The following is a 14,874-nucleotide window of genomic DNA, read 5'->3' as shown; positions in this document are numbered from 1 at the left end:
AATCAACTATATCAATAATCACCTTAAGTATCAATGGCCTAAATTCACCAATTAAAAGATAATCAGAGTGGATCAAGAAAACAAGACCCCACTACATATTATCTAAAAGATGCTTACATTAAGTATAAAGATAGATGCAGGTTAAAAGTGAAGAGATGCAGAAATATATAGCATGTTAACACTAATTAAAAGAAAAGCTGAGGTAGCTGCTTTAATTTCAAACGGAGCAGACTTAAGAGTAAAGAAAACTATCAGACATAAAAAAGACATTGCTTAATGTTAAAGAAGTCAACACTCCAAGAAGACATAACAGTCCTTAATGTGCATGCATCTAACAACAGTGTCAAAATACCTGAGGCAAAAACTGATAGAGCTGCAAGGAAAAATAGATGAATCCCCTATTATAATTGGAGACTTTAATGCTCCTGTGTCAGAAGTGGACTGATCCAGCAGGCAGAAAATCAGTAAGAATATAGTTGAGCTCAATAGCACCATCAATCAACTGGATATAATTGACATATAGACTACTTCATCCAACAGCAGCAGATTACATATTCTTTTCAAGTTCTCATGGAACATTTAACCAACACAGACCATATGTGGGGCCATCAAACATACCTTAACAAGGTTAAAAGAATAGAAATTATGCAATGCCTGCTCACAGACCACAAGGGAATTGAGCCAGAAATCAATAATAGGAAGATCGTTGGAAAATCCCAAATACTTGGAGATTTAACAACATACTTATAAATAGCACATGGATCAAGGAAGGAATCACAAGATCTATAAAAATACTGTGAACTACTCTAGTTGACATTGATTTGTCATGCAGTTCCAGTGCTACTTATGGTTTTACTGTCTGCTTACTTCATTTTTTGTAATTTCTTGCTGTCAGAGAATTTCACTGAGGACCTCAGACCACATTGTTAAAAAAAAAAAAAAAGGTGCAAAGAAGTTATTATAAATCTGAAAAATGTTTGAACTAAATGAAAATGAAAATAAAAGTTATCAAAGTTTGTGTGATGCAGTGAAAATAGGGCTTATAGGGAAATTTATAGCATTGAATGCATATATTAGAAAAGAAGATCTAAAATCAATAATCTAAGCTTCTATTTTAGGAAACTAGAAAAAAAGCAAATTAAATCCAAAATAAGCAGAAAAATAAAAAATTAGAAGAGAAATCAATGAAAATGAAAATAATAGAGAAAACCCAACAAAACTAAAGGTGGTTCTTTGAAAATTTCAATAAAATAGATGAGCCTCTAGCCAGTTAACTAAGATAAAAAGACACAAATGACTAATATTAGAAATAAAAGAGAGGACAGCACTACAGATCCCATGGACATTAAAAGGTTAATAAAAGAACCACTATATGTGCACAAAATTGGCAACTTAGATTAAAAGGACGAATTTTTTAAAGGCACAGTCTGCCAAAACTCACACAAGAATTAGCAAATCTAAATAGAACTATATCTACTAAAGAAATTGAATCTATAATTTATAACCTTCCCAAAAAGAAAGCATCAGACCCATATTGGTTCACTGGTGAACTCTGTCAAACACTTAAGGAAGAAATTATACCAATTGTCTATAATGTCTTTCACAGAACTGAAGCGGAAGGAATACTTCCTAACTCATTCTGAGGCCAACATTACCCTAATACAAAACTAGACAAAGACATAGAAAGAAAACTACAGAAAAGAAAACTACAGAACAGTATCTCTCATGAACACAGATACAAAAATCCTTAACAAAATTATTAAATCTCACAATATATAAAAAGAATCATACACTATGACCAAGTTAGATTTATGTCAGGTGTGCAAGGTTGGTCCAATGTGCAAAAGTCAATTAATGAATTGATTACATTAACAGATTAGAAGAAGAAAAACTATATCATCGTATCCATGGATATAAAAAAAAGCATTTCACAGAATCCAAAGCCTATTCATGATAAAACGTCTCAGCAGACTAAGACTAAAGGGAAACTTCCTCAGCATGATGAAGAACATCTACAAAAAGCCTACAGCTAACATCACAGTTAATGGTAAGAAACAAAATTTTCCCAAGATCAGGAACAAGGCAAGGATGTCCCCTCTTACGACTGCTTTTCAACATAATAATGGAAGTCCTAGTTAATGCAGTAAGCCAAGAAAAGGAAATAAAAGGTATATAAATTGAAAAAGAAGAAATAAAACTGTTCTCAGATGACATGATCTTCTATGTAGAAAACCTGAAATAATCAACAAAAAAAAAAAATGTCCTGCAACTAATAAGCAATTACAGCAAGGTCACAGAGTACAAGGTTAATATACAGAAGTCAATCACTTTTCCTATATATCGACAATGAGCAAATGGAGCTTGAAGTTGAAATCACATTACCGTTTACATTAGTATCCCCCCAAATGAGGTGCTTAGGTACAAATTTAACAAAATAGGTACAACATCTGTAGGAGGAAGACTACAGCATTCTGATGAAAGATACCTAAAAAAGAAATGAATGGAGAGAAAGTCCATGTTTGTGGTTAGGAGGACTCGATATTGTCAAGTTTTCAGTTCTTCCCAACCTGATCTATAGATACAATGCAATTTCAATCGAAATCCCAATATTTGTGAATATCAACAAATGGATTATAACGTTTATATGGAGAGGCAGAAAATTCAATATTCAGACACAATATTGAAGGAGAAGAATAAAGTTGGAGGACCAACACAACTCAACTTCAAATCTTACTATAAAGCTGCAACAATCCATACAGGCTGGTATCAGTGAAAGGATCAAAAAATAGATCAGTAGAACAGAACAGGAGCCCAGAAATAGATCCACATAAATACAGGCAACTCATCTTTTACAAAGGCTAAATAAAGGCTGTACAATAAAGATAATCTTTTCAGAAAATGGTATGGAAACAACTGGACATCCACATGCAACAACATGGATGTAGACACAAACCTTACACTTTTCACAAAAATTAACTCAAAATGGATCACAGACCTAAATGTAAAATGCAAAACTATAAAACTCCTAGATATGACATAGGAGAAAACCTAGATGAGCTTAGATATGTCGATGACTTTTTACCTACAATACCAAAGACATGATTCATGAAAGTAATAATTTTTAAGCTGAACTTCTTTAAAGTTAAAAAATTCTGCCCTGCTAACGTCAATGTCAAGAGAGTGAGAATACAAGCCACAGACTGGGAGAAACTATGTATAAAAGACTCATCTGATAAAGGACTGTTATCCAAAATATACAAAGTATACCTCAAATTCTCAGCACTTTTAAAAAATGAGCAACATAATTTTTAAAATGGGCAAAGACCTGAACAGATACCTCACCCAAAGAGATATGCAGATGCAAGTAAGCATGTGAAAAATATTCAACATCATGTGTCATTAAGGAATTGCAAATTAAAACAACAATGATATTCTACTACATACCTGACGCACCAAATGCTGGGAAGGATGTAGAGTGACAAAAAGCCTTCCTTGCTGGTGGGCATGCAAAATGGTACAGCCACTTTGGAAGAAAGTTTGGTAGTTTCTCACCAAATTGAACTTGTTCTTACCATACAATCCAGCAATTGTACTCCTTGATATTTACCCAAAGGAGTTAAAAAGTTATGTCCACACAGAAACCTGCACATGGTGTTGATAGCGGCTTTCTTCATAATTGCCAAAACTATCTTTCAGTGAGTGAATGAATAAATAAACTTTGGTAGTCAGACAATGGAATATTATTCAGCACTAAAACAAACAAAAAAATGCTATCAAACCATAAAGAAACATGGAAGAAACTCAAATGCATATTAAATAAGCCATTCTGTCTGAGACCAGTTGTAGGACACTCTGAAAAAGGCAAAATTATGTAGATAGCAAAAAAGATCAGTGTTTTTCACAGATTGGGGGTAAGAAGGGATGAATAAGCATGGTATAGAGAATTTTTAGTATAGAGAAACTACTCTGTAATATACTACAGTGGTGGATACACCTGTCAAAACTCACAGAACATACAACGCCAAGAGTGAGCCCTGATGTAAACTATGGACTTTGGGTGATAATGATGTATCAGTGTAGGTTCATCAGTTATAATAAATGTGCAACTCTGATGAGGGATGTTGATAGGGAGAGTGTGCATGTGTGTAGCTATGTACTTTCTGCTAAGTTTTAGAGTGAACTTGAATTTTCTCTAAAAAAATCAAGTTTATTAGTTAAAAACACAAAGCAACCTGAAAAAAAAACCTCTAAATGGATAAAAGGGAAATAAATTAGGCAATACAAGTATGTCTTCTCTTTATTATGGGTAGCTGTAATGTTTCGATTCAAGTCAGTCAGTTTTCCAACCTGAAGTTGAGGAAAAATGACTTCATCTCCTTCTCAACTGACCTACAACCATACTTACAATAAACAAGTAGCATTAATCCTTCATTAAAAGGCAAGTGGAGGAGGAGGCAGGGGATGTCCAGAGGCAGCTGATAGGCATAATTCAAGTGGCTTCATTTGGTGCCCATGGTACATCAAAGACTACCAGCCAAATTCATGTACCTACAGACCCCATGCCTTTTCTCAGAGTGTTGAAGATGAAAAAGACTTATTTGGTTTTATGTGAGGATCCCCCTCCTGTCACTCCTCAAAAACGGAGGGGATATATCTTCTTCATTTAGGAAATGACTGCTTATCATAGAAACTTATTTTTAGTCAGCTGTTACACCGACGTGATTTATGTCACCTCTGACCTGCTTTCTGATAAAGCATGACTTCATTCATGGCTCTGGACATGACCTGTGTACACTGACCTGGCATAAACCTGGAGTGTTAAGTCATTTCATTGGCACTTGCTGGAGGGAAGATTGACATCCCACTATACGACTGTCTGCAGTAAGGTTCTGTAAAGCAGCTGCATTCCTAGTGAGACCTGATTAAATTTATCCCACTATTAAGTTCTTCAGTATTACTCATCTTTCTCAAAAGGTAAGACGTTTTTTTGCATGCAGTGTATCTAGCTTTTAATGGCCAAATGAGCTGAAATAACAGGCATATACTGGTGGTTATTTATTTGTTTTCCTTCCCGTCTTTATTGGTTCATTCTTGGAGGTTAGAGTAGGTTTGCCTTTCTGATCAGTTGACAATTGACCCTTCTTAGGAATGACATTTTCATATCACCAAGTATAGGAGTTAGATGTTCCAATTTTCATGTACCTTCTCATCTGCTTAGAACCAATGAAGAATCAAGGCATTCAGTATTGATTTCCGTGGTCTATGAACCAGTGTCAACTTGGCACAAAGGACTTTTCCCAGACATTCTTCTCTGAAGGCAGAGTCAGTGGCTTCCTTTTCCCCAAATTCCACTTTGCTTGATGATGATTTAAAAATGGTGACTTTTCTTTCACTATCTAGGATTGTTGCCCCACATTCCGAAACCGCAGTCATTAATACAAAGAGGAAAATACAAATTCTTACATACTCCTCTTTTCTGCTCTTATATATTCACATATATAAAATATGTGTTCTATAATTATTGAGCTCTTTCCTTTTAAAATATATAGTTTCTTTGTTTTACTAGGGAGCTAAGTTATGTTTATTGTAGAGCTTATTTCCTGCACTCTGGAATGACACTCAAAAAAAAAAAAAACAACTTTCTGAAATCTAAATATGCTCTATCATTTACTATCATTCCATTATCACAAATAGCATTTCGCATTCTAATTGATATTATCCTCTTATCATTCTTTATAATTCAAATGATCATATTTTTCCTCCATGTTAAAGTTGCTTTTGCTAACGACCTCCTGTCCTACTGTAATTTTCATTCCTTGTTTGCCTCTATAAAAGTAAGTTCAAAAATAAAGTCTATTCTTCTATAAATTATTATGCCTATTTCTATTTCTACCTAGAATATTTTAAAGCCCTTAACAAAGTTTCCATTATTTACTAGTCCCCTACTCTAAACTGTGATCTATATACTCTGGTTAAGTCTTTTGTTATTTTTTTGGAGTTGTGTGTATATATGTCTGTCTTTGTGGTCGAGATTTGAAAGCTCTCAACTTAGTAACACTTAATATGCTTTTATAGGAGGTTTTTCCCCTGAGAATTTATTGATGTTTTTTACCTTGTTATGTGATGAAAAATATGCATCAGAGCACCACAGCATAGCGCAAACCGTACTTTTCTACTTGCTTGCACTCTTCCATTTGAGATGAATTGGTGATAGACAACCAACTATTCTATTTTGGTTTCTACAACACAGAGGTTGCTAGGTGACTTTAATTCCTTTCAACAAGAGGACAATAAACAATAAATTCATGCTATTTAGATGTATGTATTCCACCTAGAACCTGTAGCAAATAAAAAATGATTTAAAACAGTTTCTAAATATGCAGTTCTATATAGACCACCCCCTACATCTCTGTAACATTGTATCAAATGGTTTTTTTTTTTAATTATGCTGCTATTTCTTCCTTATGATTTTGCTTATTCCTAAGAGATCAGGTATACTAAGTAGCAATAGTTGAACATTATCTCCAGGAAATTTAATATATGAAAATCCCATTTAATATGAACATGATAATTTGGTGAAAAACTATGATGTCAAAATTTTGTTATTTAAGTACCTATTTGAGTTTCTCATTCACTTATATGATTCTCCAGTCTTAAGTGTGATTACAACTTTTTATTCTAAAGATCTTTAGGGAGAAATTTAAATTCTGTCATCCTGGTCATTACTTGAAGTTAACTTCATATTTTCATTTTTGATAATTTTAATAATGTCATACAATATTTTTGCAATTTTTGTTTCATTTTGAAAATTAAAAAACACTTTCATCTTTAAATTCTCATTTCTTCCCCCATGATGTTGCTTGCTAACTGCCAAAATTCATAGTTAACATTTTATCCAACAACAAGTAGTAGATTTAAGTGCAAACACTTAAAGAAATGCTTAATGCTTTTTTATTTAAAAAAAAATTTTTTTTATGTTTATTTATTTTTGAGACGGAGAGAGACAGAGCATGAACAGGGAAGGGTCAGAGAGAGAGGGAGACACAGAATCTGAAACAGGCTCCGGGCACCGAGCTGTCAGCACAGAGCCCGACGCGGGGCTCGAACCCACGAACGGCGAGATCATGACCTGGGCTGAAGTCGGACGCTCAACCGACTGAGCCACCCAGGCGCCCTGCTTATGCTTTTTAAAATCTGTATTTAAGAATTATACAAACAGCCTGAGCTGATAGGCAGCAGGTATACATGAATGTGGCTATTCTGATTGTTACCAAAATATTTCCAAAATAGCCAGAGAATTCTTCCCTAAGATACTGTGACTCCCTTTGCATGACTCCCTGGATCTCTCCAAAATCATGTAACTAAAATAATAATATATAGCCTGTAGATGGGCTTTAAAACCCTCCTCCAGCCCTATGACCCATGTTTCATCATGCCAGCTATAACTATTTTTGCTACCACTCATGTCCATGGCAAGAGAATCACCATTTAATTGTCTTAATTTCATGGTTAAAAAACTGTTTTTAAGAAGATCTTATGATAAAAGTATTTTATATCATCTTAATGACACTTCAATTTTGCAAAATGCTTAATTTGTTTTTAACGGTCCTGGTAAGCATAGCTTCAGAGTTTTCCTGTATGTTCTGCATCTTTTCAGTGTAATATTCCATTTTAAGGAACAAAATAAAATTCGAATCTTTGAGAAATTTGTGGAGTTTCCATTCTCCTTTCTTTGCCTTTAATTAGAAAAAGGACTTGGGGCGCCTGGGTGGCGCAGTCGGTTAAGCGTCCGACTTCAGCCAGGTCACGATCTCGCGGTCCGGGAGTTCGAGCCCCGCGTCGGGCTCTGGGTTGATGGCTCGGAGCCTGGAGCCTGTTTCCGATTCTGTGTCTCCCTCTCTCTCTGCCCCTCCCCCGTTCATACTCTGTCTCTCTCTGTCCCAAAAATAAATAAACGTTGAAAAAAAAAAATTATAAAAAAAAAAAAAGAAAAAGGACTTGATAACATTTCCTTGTTTAATTTTAGAGCGCAAAATGTAGACAGTATTATAACTGAAGCAATATTGCTTTTTACAAATAGTAATAAATCAAGTGTTGGCAGTTTTACATATAATATAAAATTTTATTTATACAGTTTGTCATCTCGTCAAGCATTAGAATTTTTTCCCATTGATCCTTTGATGTTTGTATTGATGTTATTAATGTAATGGCTTTAAACTTTAGCTCACATAGCCCATTATGACTTCTAGCATTTTTACATGAAGATATTCTTTGGGCTGTTGAATAATTTATATCATAATTAATGATTTAAAATTTTATTCTTTTACTTTCCATCTGTCCTAAAAAAACTGGGTTAGTATATACTAATAATTTATTAAATATACTAAAGTATATACTAAATAAATTTAGTAAAATTTAATAATTTTACTAAAGAGTAAGGAGAATGAACTCACTTTAAAAATAGCTAGGTTAATGTTGCAGATTTGAAACAGTTTTTAAAAGCACAGTCTACCAAGTTATTGATCCACAATCTATGGCTGTTATAAATGGATGTAATTAGCAACTGACTGTAAATGAACCATGGTAGTAGCTTCATTACTCTGAAAAATTCATTACAGCACTTTATAACATGAAATTGCCATATCTAAAAAAAAAAAAAAAAAAAGAAATTGCCACATCTGAAGGAATAGAACACATATTGTATATTCTAGAATAGAACATACATGTAAAAATTTCTTTGCAATCAATGATGAGCATCATGGCCATTGCTTACAGTTACATATTATAATGTAAGAATTATTTATTATAAGGTTCTAATGTCATATAAGCATATTTAAATTGGGATAAATCTACCAATATAATTTTGCTAATTATTTTTACACCTTGTTCATTTTTGCAATACCTCCTTTTCTAAAATACATGTATTTGTTCCATCCATATCAAATTAGATAGTATCTAAGTCATAGAATCATAAAGCCTAAACCCGATTTGGAACAGAGATAATCCAATTCAGCATTCTATAGACTTCTCTAGTCCTCATTTTCCTCAAGTGACTGGCTCAAGATCATGAAGTTATGGAGGATTAATGTCAAAATTAGAACCTGAGATGGATTTATACTTTGGTTATATCTTCCATCTTCCCACTTCCTTAGTTTGTTTATGGGTTTGTAAGGGTTATGAGAGAGAAATTTCTTTTGAGATTCAGCTCAAAACCTAGCTCCCAGTAGAATTATTGTCCTGCATTCAACCATATAAATACAGTTGCCAACTCTCCAAGTTCTGTGTGTGAAGAAAAAAGGAAATGACAGACAAGCCATTGAATAAGTACACATGCTTTTCTTTACCTCTTTCCTCTCTTTCACCACATGAAATTTCTAGACAGGATCCCCCAAATGCTTGGATGTTAGGAATGGCAATTCTGTTACAGGGAATTGTAAACCACGTTCTCTGTTGGCTTTTCAGAGTTAAGATATTGGGCACATCTCTGTTTCTTTATAATAGCCCAGTCTCAGACCAAAGAGGTCAAATATTAGCAGGTGTCAGAATGTCAAAGAAATGTTTTCATCTCAGATGAAAAAATTTATATGTGGGTTATTTTCTGTTTGAATTTTATTCAGTGTTTTCTTCTAATTTGGTGTCTCCGTCTTGGTTTTTAAAAATATCTGTTCCATCATAACTTTTTGTTTGTTTCTGAAAGATATATAAATTGATCTGATAATTACATAAAATACCAAATGAATTTATGTCTGTCTATCTACATTTCTGTGATTCATTAGTTTTTTAAATTAATTAATTAATTAATTTATTTATTTATGAGAGCACACATGCATGGCGGAGGGACAGAGAGAGAGGGAAAGGGAATCCCAAGCAGGCTCTACACTGTCAGTGCAGAGCTCATTGTGGGGCTCAGTCTCACGAACCATGAGATCATGACCTGAGCCCAAATCAAAAGTGGATATGTAACCACTTGAGCCACCCAGATGCCCCACTGTGGTTGGTTCTTAAAATAATTTCTTTGTGTAATGGAAATATGGTGCCAAACAATTTACAGCTTCTGCCTAATAGTTCAACTTTGTTTGGCAGTTTTAGATTTTTAAAGATTATTGATTAGAAACACCCTTGTTTGGTGCATATTTGTTTTTAGCGTAGTGGAATTTGTTCTTTAAAGGCTTACTGAATTTTTCCTTGGAGTCACCACTTTGTCTCTGTTAGGAAGTTTAGGGAGTAAATATGCATGAAAATTTCCTTTAGTTTTCTTCTTAGAGTTTTAACTGCTGTAGTGATTTTTTTTTTTAAGCATTAATAGAATAGTCATTTCTGCCAAGCAGCTGACATTCTGAAATAGCACTTCCCTTTGGGCACCATACAGTTGGGATCATGTACTTGCAGAGAAAGGGTATGGGAGGGAGTAAGGGGGAGATGGAGGAGGAAAACCATTTTATGGGCATATCCTGCTGATGTCAGTAACCTGCTTTCAGTGAACTCCAGTGTGACCCCATTTAGACCTGGAGGAGGATCACATTTGAGCAGGGGAGCAGCTGAGGCAGCATCACAACAGAAGGAAACACCTATTGCTGGGAGCTTTGAAGAGACATGCAGTGAGGATGGACAGGTAGCACAAAGGGGAAAGGAAGGACTAGATCCATCAGGATAAACATAGTTTGTGATCAAAGTATTCATGACTTTTGATCAGTGATTGAAAGGACAATGTTTAAGGCCCCAAAGAGAGATTTCTGTACACACATAGTTTGTATTGATATATACATGTTTATAGGTAAAGTAACATGTTTATAGGCAGAGAAAAGTTTTACTTTGATTTTGAGAGAAAGTGTCTGCTTCTAGGGTTTGAAATACAGAATAATTTCTCTTTCACCAAAATGAAATGTTTCCTTCATTGAATCTCTTCTACCTGGTCAGAGGTTTATGAAGCATGGTAGCTAAAAGCACAGGCTCTGGACGTCCACCACCTACAAAGTGTGTGCTAAAGGACACAGCTGACAGTATTTTGAAGATTAAATGGCTAAGAATGCATTCAATAAATCTTAGCAATTTTTATTGTCTTTGTTTTTTTTTTTTATCTACATTATAGAAAATACTGTAGAGAGTAGATACTATCCTTTTAAGACACAGTGAATGGTTTATGAAGATTAAATGCCAGAATAGACTTTAATTTGGGAAACAAAAATCTGTCTTGGAACCACATTATCCTCAGAAAGATTACAACTTTGACCCTGAGGTTTATTTCATTAAAATAAAAATGTGGATATGTGTGTGGGAATGAGAATATTTAAACATACTCATAGGCTTTCCCTCTTAGATTATTTTTTCTCTTATGGCTCTTACTTTAACCTTTGTCTTCAGCAGTTGCCTTCGTGTTTGTTCTGTTTTGTCTTCTGGGTGATTTTTTGTATAATCTCAGTACATCAGGTCAGAGGGAAAACTCAATGTGTAAGCTGACTTACAATGTTTTGCATTTTGTTTGAGAATATTTACCATAGCATCCTAAATAGTATTACACTTTTCTTTCAGTCAAGGTACCCAGCACATGAGTCATCCCTCTATTGATTTCTGAATGTTTCTATATTGGAGATTTTCCCAAACTGAACAGTGCCAGGATCATGGACTGTTGAAGAACTATGTTGTGACGAGAGATTTGTGGTCTCTTGTGGGTGTACATTCTAATTGTTGGGGTGGTTTCTTTTTTAAGGGGGCTGTTTGGGGCATAAAAAAGTGTAACTTCATGTTCTCCATGATAGTTTGCCAGCTGGTTTGCAGCCCACCAGATTACTGCTTGTAGTGACACTCATTTCTCTAGGACTCTTGATATGTGCCAACCCTTAGTGGTACCACTAAGCCTGCTCACACCATTCTGAACCGAGGGCACTGGTGTCCTGAGTGCCTGAAAGGATAGATAAAAATCTAATACCACTTCAAGGGACTTACAGCTAAAGTTCTGGTAAAGCTCCGAGTATAAAGAATATATTATTTTACTATGTAAGTTTTATATTATTTTGAGCAGAAAACAGGAGGGCAACTGTATGGTTCTGTTCTGTATTCCTTAACTTTCGAGCCATAAGTAAACCCAGCTTTAAGGAATCTAGGCGTATACAATGTCCCTCTTCTAATCTTTCCAATGCTTCTTTGATCCTTTCTAAAAACACAAGATATTTCATTGTCTCCAACCCTGACCTCTTGTCTGATAATTATTTATTTGGAATATAGAGGTTCTCAAACATATCATGTCAAGAATTTATTTTGTCATTTCAGATTTCTTTTCAGAATTATCTCTGGTTAATACCATTATTTTTCTTTGCAACTAAACTCAAAGCTTTACTACCACAACTGAGCCTTTCTTTTTCTCCCTATTTCTAGAATGTTAGTAAATATCCACTCCTTTCCCAATCAGTAATATTTCCCTGCTTGATCATTTTATTTTATTTCCTCTGCCACCCTCTTGTTCAGACTCACCTCTTGTTCAGTGTATCTGAACTACTGCAGTAAGTCCGTATCTTGTATTAATCACTTAGAAGCTAAATCTTCTACTACTTCATACTTACTAGGATGACTTTTTAAAAAAAAAAGACAATGGCAAGTGTTGGTGACGATAAGGAAAAATTGGAACCCTCATACATTGCTGACGGGAACGTAAAACAGCATAGCCACTCTGCAGAAGTTTGGCAATTCCTCAGAAGGTTAAATACGTAATTATCATATGGCTCAGCAATTCCATTTCTAGGAATTCCACTTCTCAGAGAATTAAAAATGTATGTCCACACAAAAACTTACAAATAGTGAATACCTATGTTCAAAGAACATTATTCACAATAGCCTAAAGGTGGAAGCAACACAAATGTCCATCTACAGATGAGTAGATAAAATGTGGTGTATACATATAATGGAAACTATTCAGCTTTAAAAAGGGAAGAAATTCTGACACATGCTACAACATGGACAAATCTTGAAGACATGCTAAATGAAATAGCCAGTCACAAAAGGGCGAATATACTTCTGCTTATATGAGTTACCTAGAATAATCAGATTCATAGAGACAAAAAGTAGAATTGTGTTTGCCAGAGGCTTGGGAGAGGGGAGACTGGGGAGTTCTTGATTTTTTTTTTTTTTGGTATATTTATTTTGAGAGAGAGAGAGAGAGAAAGTATGCATGAGCATGGGAAGGGCAGAGAAGGAAGGAGAGGGAGAGAATCCCAAGCAGGCTCTGCAATCTCAGTGCAGAGCACAGAGCCTGATGTGGGGCTTGAACTCACAACCTATGAAATCATGACCTAAGGTAAAACCAAACATTGGATGCTTAACTGAATGAGCCCCCCCCCAGGCACCCTGGGGAGTTCTTGATTCATGGGCAGAGAGTTTGAGTTCGAGAAGATGAAAAATTTCTAGATAAGGATGGATGGTTGCATAACAACAATAAGACTGCTTAATGCTACAGAACTATACACTTAAAATACGGTTAAAATGCTAAATTTTATGTTGTATATATTTGGCCACAATATAAAAAGGCTTGTAAATGAATGTTCATAGCAGCATTATTTATAATAGCTAAAAAGTAGAAATAACCCAAATATCCATCATGAATAAAGTGTGGTATTCCTAACAGTGGAATATTATTCATCCATAAACAGGAGTGAAGTACTGATTCACACTAAACATAGATCAACTTGAAAAAATTATGCTAAAAGAAAGAAACCAGACATAAAACAACCCACATTTTGAATGATTTTATTTATTTGAAATATCCAAAAGAAGTAAATACACAGAAACAGAAGGGGGATTAGCTGGAGGATGGATGAACGAGGACTGATTCCTAATGGGTAATGGATTTATTTGGGGAGTGATTAAATTGTTCTTGAATTTGGGTACCTGGGTGGCTCAGTCGGTTAAGCGTCCAACTTCAGGTGAGGTCATGATCTCACAGTTTGTGAGTTCAAGCCCCGCATCGGGCTGTATGCTGACAGCTCAGAGCCTGGAGCCTGCTTCGGATTATCTTCCCCTCTCTCTGCCCCTCCCCTGCTCATGCTCTGTCTCTGTCTCTCTCTCTCAAAAATAAATAGACATTTAAATAAATAAAATAAAATAAATAATTAAATAATTCTTGAATTTGATAGTGGCAACAATGGCAACTTTTTGACTGAAACCCACAGAATTGTACACTTTAAAAGAATTAATTTTATGGCATGTGAATTATATCTCAATTTTTAAAAACTCAATACACAACTTTTATGATGCCTTGTTTCTAAAGAAACAGCATGTCTATAGTCTTGGCTTACTATTTCTAGCTATGGAATTGTGAGAAAATCAAGTGTCCTCCCTTCTTATTATGTAATATAGGGATAATAATAACTACCTCACCAGATGTTTGTGTTAAATGAGGTAACATATGTAGTACATCAAGCACAGTGTCTGGCATTTACTAAGAACCCAGTAAATTTACTAGAACCCCTTGGGACATGGGCCTTCAACAGCTTTCAGTACTATTCCACATACTATTCCCAGATATTCCAGAAAATGGCCCAACTCATTTAGCCATTTATCACTAGTCTTTACATTCTGGCTCAAATCTGCCTCTTCATATTCTTCTAATGCTCCTTAATGGAAAGCCATCAGTCAGAATGGACTTTTTAGTCTCCCTCAATTTGCTGCACTTTTTCTTGAAGCTGTGTCCTTGCCTGAAAACAATGCTCTTTCCCTGTTCCTGTCTTTTCTCTTTCACCCTGCCCTTAGAACTCAGGTGACTTTCTTCATGCATTAAACTTTCTCCCTTATTTAAATTCATGGTCATCTCTACTTTTGAAGCATCCAAGATTTTCACTACATGTTAGACTACTGAAGCCTCACTTGGCTATATTTTCAAAGCAT

At 34.9% G+C, this 14,874-nt stretch overlaps 1 protein-coding gene across 1 annotated transcript in view; it reads left to right on the top strand.

Annotated features, from left to right (window-relative positions):
- Positions 1 to 14,874, top strand: part of TET2 (tet methylcytosine dioxygenase 2) — a 137,575-nt gene that overhangs the window by 25,225 nt on the left and 97,476 nt on the right.

This window comes from Prionailurus bengalensis, chromosome B1, assembly GCF_016509475.1.
Source record: "Prionailurus bengalensis isolate Pbe53 chromosome B1, Fcat_Pben_1.1_paternal_pri, whole genome shotgun sequence".
NCBI classification, from domain to species: Eukaryota; Metazoa; Chordata; class Mammalia; order Carnivora; family Felidae; genus Prionailurus; species Prionailurus bengalensis.
This window is presented reverse-complemented; position numbering and strand designations above follow the sequence as displayed.